The sequence below is a fragment of the Haliotis rubra genome, unplaced genomic scaffold, assembly GCF_003918875.1.
Source record: "Haliotis rubra isolate DU_JTF1 unplaced genomic scaffold, ASM391887v1 Scf877, whole genome shotgun sequence".
Lineage (NCBI taxonomy): Eukaryota > Metazoa > Mollusca > Gastropoda > Lepetellida > Haliotidae > Haliotis > Haliotis rubra.
The window spans coordinates 332,190-340,784 of record NW_025767609.1 but is presented as its reverse complement, the minus strand read 5'-3'; the positions used below and the strand labels follow the sequence as shown (position 1 = coordinate 340,784).

Genomic DNA, 8,595 nt, shown 5'->3' with positions numbered 1-8,595 from the left:
CTATTTGGGAAAAATCATTGAAATCTGACCCAAAGATTGATGACGTCATCAAAGGTAACACTGAGCTTTTCTTCCGCCTAAGTTTCCCAGAACCTTGTCCATGAGCCTTTCAAATGTAGCTGGTGCTTTAGTTACACCAAGCGGCATAGCGTTGAACTGGTACAACCATACATTTGTAGCAAATGCAGTTTTGTGTTTATCCCTAAGATCCATCTTTTGCTTGCCAATATCTGCTTGCCAAATCCAGAGTACTAAAACCACTTGGAACCCCCTAAAGTCTCTAGAGTTTCATCAATACGAGGTAAAGGATATGCATCCTTTGTACTGACGTTCTGCTAGCTCTAAAGTCCACACTGCTTTTCCCCAACTGCCCCGTCCTTCTTAGTCACCTAAGCAAACTGGAGCCGACCACGGACTATCACTAGGCTCTATGACACCATGTCCCAACATTTGTCAATTTCATCCTCTATCACCTGTTTCCTGCTCAAAGGCACTCTTCTAGCAGGAAGCTTAATGGGAACTGTCCCAGGGTGTCTATCTTATGAGTTTCCACACTGGTTTGCCCCAACTTCATGTCATCACCAACAAAAATATCCTCAAACTCAGAAACTAAATGGGTCAAGGCCTGTCTCTCTTCAACCGAAAGAGTATCTGAACTTTTATCAATCAAGGGCTACAAGTGAGAAGGAAACTCCTGCTTGACTGTTTCAGGTTCTTGATCTTGACACTCAACCACCTGTCTAATAGCACTGATGTTACCAACTAATGATCAGCTGTTTAATGATACTCCCTTGTTACTGAGGTTTAAAACTGAAACCACAACCTTATCATCCTAGAGGTCTGACTACAAAACTCCTAGCCACAAAAAGACCTCTACTACGCAACTGGTTATTTGGCTCAATCAAACCATGTTCATATGAAAAGGGACCTACCATTTTACATTCAATAAACCTTTCTGCACCTTCAGGAACAACAACTTTGTCCTGTACATCATGCGAGAACAGCTGTATGTTTTCTGCCTGAAAAGCTTGAACTTACCCCTGTGAAGTACTAAGCACCTTCTTTTCTGATCTTGATTTCACAATCATACGTCTCAAAGAAATCCATACTAATGATACTACTCAAATGCCCTAGGTCTGCAACCATAAACTCTTGCACAAACTGTGCTCTACCAACAAAGTAAACTCAAATGTTGCACAAACCATACACATTAACAGGAGTACCATTTGCTGTGAAAATGTCTATCAACAACACTCAAAGTGGAATCATTGAGACCGAACTTCTGAAATCCTGATATGACACTACTGAAACAGGAGAACCTGTATCTACAAGTACTGTACATATGCCTGACCCAAGCTCAGCATCCAGAAAAGACATGATTTATCACTAGTACTAACACGCAAAACCACTGGCTCTCGCTTAGTAGAACGTATGTAACATCTTCCCTGCAGTGTACCTTTCAGTCGGCCTAACATTTTGCCTGAAATTGGCTGAAATCTCGGCCTCGGTCCCAGCCTGACTTAGTTTCCCCCATTTGGTTTTGCTGCATCAGGTCCAGGTAAGTCTAACTTAGCTAGATGTGGACATTTATCTCTCATATGTCCAGGATCCTGACAAACGTAACACCTAAGTTTCCTAGGCCTCTGCAATGATTTTGCAAATGCTTCTAAACGCTGATCTATCAACTTGACAACAGCATCCACAGTCAAACCCTCATTCGACTCTGGTTCAGAAACCCCGGCAATCCGTTCACACGTTTCGGGTTTCCTGCTTTTATGTCCCTCAACTGCCTCAAACTCTACACCATGAGCAATAGCTTCCTCTAATGTTTGGGGATGTACAAATGCAATGTGTTTTTTCATACTGAAATTCAACAACCCTGTCAAAAACTGGTCTATGACATGTGGCTCAAGCGAAACAAAGGTGGCGTCTGGATACGCCAAAAGTGCCAATCTCCACAACTGGTAACCATAGTCAGACACAGACTCATCCTTGCCCTGTCTACGGCACCTAAACTCAGACCGAAAAACTACTCCTCTTTCTCTAGGATGGAACCTCTGAGTTAGTACACCTTTAATTGCACTGTAATCACTCAACTGTAATAACGTAAGGCTGCTGAGAAGTTTTTGAGCAGTTCCTTGCAAACACATGGCTAACTGTTGTGCTTTTTCTCCGCTAGACCACCCATTCCATGCAGCAACTTGTTCAAAATGAACAAGAAAATCCGGCCATTCACAACTTTTACCTTCAAAAGTATCTGGAATCACTTCACGACGGGTAGGTTTCGCCACGAATGGTTGCATAAATGAGCTATCACAATCACTATGATAAACCTTATCGCCTGTCCAGTTAGAATCTATCAAAGAGGTATTCGGCGTTAGACCAGGAACCAACCCTGTCTCTGAAGGTGCCCTCTGATTGTATCTACAGAATTCATTCTGCCTGTCAAAGTGTCTATCTGTAAATGGAACACCAAAATGTACAGAACGTCTATCCTGTCTATCACTTCTACCATAAGCAGACCCTTGCTGAAAATTCAGCATTGCTTCATTAACAGATGATGAAATACCAATTATCTCACTATTACCGGCTTGTGTACTAACACTTGGGAGTGCATGAGATGAACCAATGTTTTCAACTGAACGACAAACATTAGGTGTAGAGGTTGCAAATCCCACCTTACCTAAATCTGACAAGTCAATAAGAGCATGATCCAGATTATCTGGAGGGGACTCAACCTGATCATGTGCCATGGAATATAAATCACGTGTCACCTCTGATGCCATTGTCTGACAAGAGATGCTGCAAACCCCCACAAAAAATTCAATTCTACCATCTAGATATGCTCCATAAATATACTCTATAACCACTCAGTTTCAACACGATACACCTGTATGATGAAACATACCCTAATTCACATAGTAAAGCTACAAAATATAATACTTTATTTATTTTTGGAATTTCTGTTTGTTTTATTGTTGTTGTTGTTTTTTGTGTGTTTTTAACAAAATGAAATTAGATATTCTGTCAAGAATCAATTAGGTTTCACTTAGAAAATGACAAAACAATCCTGGTCACGGCACCAAATCTGTAATAGGCGCCCTCTAGTAGGCAACCCAGTGACAGGAGTTTAATGTAGAATGTACCTCGGTGTTTCCCTGTTCATAGTTGTATTATAGACTTTGCGTTGTGTACTTTTATTAAATGATGGAAAGCTTTAAAAACCAAAAAAATAAGGAAAACAAGCAAAACAAATGATAACAAAAACTAAACAAAATATCCCTCTTTCACTCGCTTAAAGAAACCTATTCCCTACACTAATTCCTAAGTTCTACATGACCTACTTAATTCCTAACACTAGTTTCTCCCCCAACCCACACTACCTACCTGTTAAACCCCGAGAAAATAAACTATGTCATAATCTGTTTTCTTACCTCACCCGACTACAGTATGAAACTACTTCAACAGTAAGAGTTTATAAAAAAAACGTAAACCAAACCAACGAGCCGTAGGGAACAACCCCAGTATAGGCAGTGGACTTACTTGCTCGGAACTCCAATACGCAAGACAACGGTATCGGTCGCATCAGGCTCTTATATAGCCCGTGAGCTAACCTCCGAAAGGTCACGACGAAGTGTTATGATTGGCTATGCAACAGTAAACAACTTCACCACAGCACTGCGCACCTTCCGCTTCCGCTCCCAACATGGCAACAACGAAGGGATACGACAGATACCCAGCTACCTTACGTGACCGACAAAGGAAATTGCCAAACGTGAGTAATAAGTAGAATAAATGACTACAAGATAACGACGTCAATACAGTACTTGCAAAATAGGCAGAAACGTAATTATAAGCCACCCAACCTATTTGTTTACATTAGCAAACCACGTATATAAAAACCACCCAATCTGCCGATGAATAAATATAAACAACTCATTACACTATAACACTATTCTATTCCACCCAACAACCCATTTCTAAAGTATAAAGTATCCGAACTCCTACACAGGGATAACCGTGAGTCAGTCGGCCAGGCAGCATCACGCTGAAGTCAACATTGAAATGTTGCTGCTTTTCATACATAAAAAAACAGCGAATCACCAAAGTGTATGTATTCTTTACTTTTTGTATTTATGGCACATTTCATGCTACAGGTATATTCTAAGCATCGTAATGCTATTACCATATATTTTTCCTATTTCATATAGATACAACCATTACTTTATGAATTTACTTTTGTTGTGGAATTTCCTAATATTTATGGAGATTGTTCGTATTTCATTTCTGAATGTTCACCGTAGTAATTTGGTCGATATTCATGGGAATTAGATGGTATTTACTTGAAATTTCTTCATGTATTATTCATATTAACGTGTTCATGAAAGTAGGTTGAAAGGAACACTGGCTCAAATAATTTTGTTCATTGGTACATTGCTTTAACATAACAGTTCAAAATACATGTATTCATGGATGACAGACAGACAGACAGACAAATGTAAACCAAATGTAAAAACATTCTGTAATGTGGGTCATGGCCTTGTATACTGAAAATAAATCTGTCTGTCTGTCTGTCTGTCTGTATTCATGGATGGACATAAAAGTTAATGTGAGATGTTTGTTATACATTTTGTGGACTAAATTTCATTGTTTATATGGATTTATGATCCCTTTATTTGTTACAGCTTTTTACCCTTTCTACCCCATCACTACCAAGACAAATGAACACAAGTCCATAATGTATATATGTATGGTAGCAATGTATACAACGAATAAAGGTGATGAATTTAAGTGGATTTGGGGTTCGTTATTTATCATAGTAAAAAGACTTTGTAAGGACTAAGGCAACTGTGGAATGGACGGTGAGAAGAGGCTGAGGACAATGACTGAGAGGGGTGAGCAGATGTATGAGACAATTAGGGACAGACATTTATCTAAGATAGATGAATCTTGGAATAGTCTTGGCTTACAGATTAAATGTGATGTTGATATTCTGTCTCTTCGTCGGGAAGAAAGGGCTTTTATGACTGACTGACTGAGTTTGGTTTTACGCCGCTTTACGCCGTTGGCTCGTCACGCCGAAGACCCGGGTTCGAATCCCCACATGGGTACAATGTGTGAAGCCCATTTCTGGTGTCCCCCGCCGTGATATTGCTGGAATATTGCTAAAAGCGGCGTAAAACCAAACTCAGTCAGTCAGTCAGTCAGTGATAAGCTTCACGACTTCATCGAAGAGGCCAGGACTGCAGTAGACAATGCCATCCAAAAAAAGTTAGAGACAGTATCTGATCATCTGTAAAGGGAACAGATGAGTGTTGCAGGAAGCAAACGATCGTGAGGATCATCTACTTCTGTACGTTTAAAGGCAGAATACGTCAAACTGTAGCTAGAGTTTGCAGTTAAGGAAAGCCTTGTAAAGAAGAGACAAGCTTTACTGGAGGAGGAAGAAAGAATAAGACTTGGCAGATTTATTGTCTGAAATTGAGTGTTTAAAACTGTGTGATAAGTACAGGTTATTGCTTGCATACTTTGATTCTGCTGTTGGTGTTTTGCCCATTGTATCTAAACTACCATTTAGCTTTCAGGAGAAATGGAGATCCACAGCCTTCAAGTATAAGGAAGATCACAGGGTTCCCTTCCTACCATTCAGCTTTTTTGGGAACTTCATCAAGGAACTAAGCCGTATCCGCAACGATCCAAGTTTCTTCGTGGAACAGGCAAAACTGAAAGAAGAGAAGCCATCCTACGACCAGAACAAATCAAGACCCAGAGTAGCGTCGAAGAAAGTTGAGGTAACATATCGGAATGACACTATGAAACCAGTTTGTCCTTTTCATAATACAAATCATCCTTTGAATCAACGTAGGGCATTAAGCACTAAAACCTACATGGAGAGAAAAGACTTTCTCAAGAAACATGGCTATTGCTACAGATGTTGTATGAATAACAAACACTTGGCTAGAAACTGTACAGAGGAAATTAAATGTGGAATATGTGGCACATCTAAACATCCTACATTCCTTTATTTTGAGTATTCTTCAGCACAATCTGAGGACAGAACATTACAGGAGAACGGTGGGAAGAAACCGAAGGACAAGGTGATCTCCAAGTGTTCACTGATCTGTGGAAAGACTTTTGGGGATAAATCTTGCTCTAAGACAGTCTTAGTGAGGGTATATCATAAGGACAAGCCAGAATTATCAGTAAAGGTTTATGCTATTCTGGATGACCAGAGTAATGTCACACTCGCTCGGCCAGAACTATTTGATCTCCTGAAGGTTGACACTGATGACATTCAGTATACAATTTCCTCATGTACAGGAACTTCAGACACCTATGGTAGAAGATCTTCCAACTTAGTAGTTGAATCATTTGACAGATCACACACTCTTGATGTTCCACATGTCATCGAATGTCCTCAGGTACCAGATATGAGGGAAGAAATTCCAACACCAGAGATAGTTCTTAGTTATCCACATCTACAGGATGTCCAGATTCCCCAAATTGACAATGACGCACAAATATTGTTGTTAATAGGTCGAGACGTCATTGAAGCGCACCATGTCTTGGACCAGTTAAAGGTCACATGCAACGTAAAACACAACTTTGCAGATTCTGATACCTTTCGGTATGGACATACCGAAACAAAGCGTCAAAAATGCAAATTCAACTTATAAAGTTGAAAAATAACGCGATGAAAAAAAACGCGCGAAATCGGGTTCAAACGTTTCACTAATTTTCCCCAGACTTTTCTGGGGAATACGGGTTTCAACAGCTGGGCTGCGCTCATAGCACGTGCGCAAGTAAATAGGTTCGCGCAGCTTGGAAGCGGGTTGTCGGGTGAATACTCGGTGAAGGCTTTGGTGTGAGCTATTTTTTCTAATGTTTTGTTGATATCTCACAGGCGCGAGCTTTTATATGTTATGACAGTAAATTAACTGTTTATATAATTTCATTTGTCTATTTCACCACACGTTCTTCTTACCGAGACACTTTCTCAGTTCGATACTTAAAAGCAATGTCATTATTTAGCGTTGACACAATTTCTAACTGTGATATAGATATGTCGTTGTCACAGACAAAACTCAATGTCTTGTTTTATTGACACCTGTGTGTCTGCCTGCCTGTCTGCTAATGAAAATATTCAATACACAACTGCGATCACTGACCACATGCAATTTGAACTTAACACCAATCAGGCTATACACCATAAACAAAACGCATTGATTTATGGCCCGAGTTCGGTCTCTGTCACATTATGTAATTACACAGACAGGCAGGTGTGATACTTGAACACATGACATGTTATGATGTCTGTTGATTGCAAAATGTTATACACAAAAATGAGCATGTATTTACAAAACTCAACATCTCTATATATACACACACAATGAGCCGTGAAGGCGGCATCTGCTAATGAACCAGCCGTTACACTTGAGTGCACACCCACCCGCTCTGACTGGGTTCGGTATCCCGGCTGCTTCGTTTCGAGGGAGGTAAACCCAAGTACAAAATATTGCACTTTTGATTTGCGATTATACGCTTATAATTTTGTTTATTTGTTTTTTCATAATCAGCTATGCATATTATATGTCATGAAGAAGTGATAATTGTGTTTTAATTATGTTTGATTTTTTGGTTGCATGTGACCTTTAATGGAAGACATAGATTTCTTACAGATAATGGGCAATGAGATGACTATGGGTCCAAAGGATTCTGGACAGCACCCCTGCCATTCAAGCCAGAGAGACGTCGTCTTCCACGTAACAAATCACAGGCTTTACATCGAGCATATTCAATGGACCAGAGTCTCAGAAAGATCCCATAAAACGCGCCCACTTCGTAGACTTTATGAAGAACATCTTTTACTCAAACAATGCAGAACTGGCACCACCATTAGATGGTGAGGAACATTGGTATCTATCGTACTGAGAGGGCGGGGCTATCTGTCCAAGTAATGGTTTGGGACCAGGTCCCCCCAAGGACTCCATTTGCAAAAATGACCCCTTGGGAAGTCGCTAATCCCGTACCACCATTGTATATATTACTACTGAGTTGCATGCAAATCTGACGAAAATCGGTCACATAGTTTCTGAAATAGTGACTTTTTTGGTGAGCCTGGGGTTGGTCGAAAAAGGTCAAATGTTAAACGTTTTGTTGTAATTAAGTCTTTATTATTCTAATGAAGTCAACAAGAGTTTTCCCAATGTCGTTTTTCCATAGCGTAACAATCTGCCAAGATGCATGCAAAATTACGAAAATCGGTTTAATGGTTTAGGAAATAATCACTTTTTAATGAGCATGGTGAGCAGCTATCGGTAGTTCCCCCGAGCTGCCCTGCTACCATCTTGTTAGGACGTACTTGTAGCGATGTGACAGCTGTCTTCATGTGAAAGAAATGCAGGTCTCAGCAGTCGTCACCTCGCTACCGTCTCGGTTTGCTCTGAGCGATCACTGTGGATGAGTATAAGTGTGGGCATGTCTCTGCTCGACTATGATGTACGGTCGGCTGACTATCTGAATGAAAACGCAGGTCTTGGCAGTCCTCTCGAGGGGTTGCTTTGGATGGACGAGTGTGCGTGTGTGCATGTGTAT

General features: G+C 40.4%; 1 long non-coding RNA gene across 1 annotated transcript; it reads right to left on the bottom strand.

Annotated features, from left to right (window-relative positions):
- Nucleotides 1–4,502: 4,502 nt before the first annotated feature.
- On the bottom strand, nt 4,503–7,905 carry LOC124263280. Its single transcript, XR_006894800.1, has 3 exons — nt 7,895–7,905; nt 7,109–7,116; nt 4,503–4,579 (listed from the first exon to the last, which is right to left on the bottom strand). It is a non-coding gene; the product is annotated as an uncharacterized LOC124263280 (long non-coding RNA).
- Nucleotides 7,906–8,595: the final 690 nt, after the last annotated feature.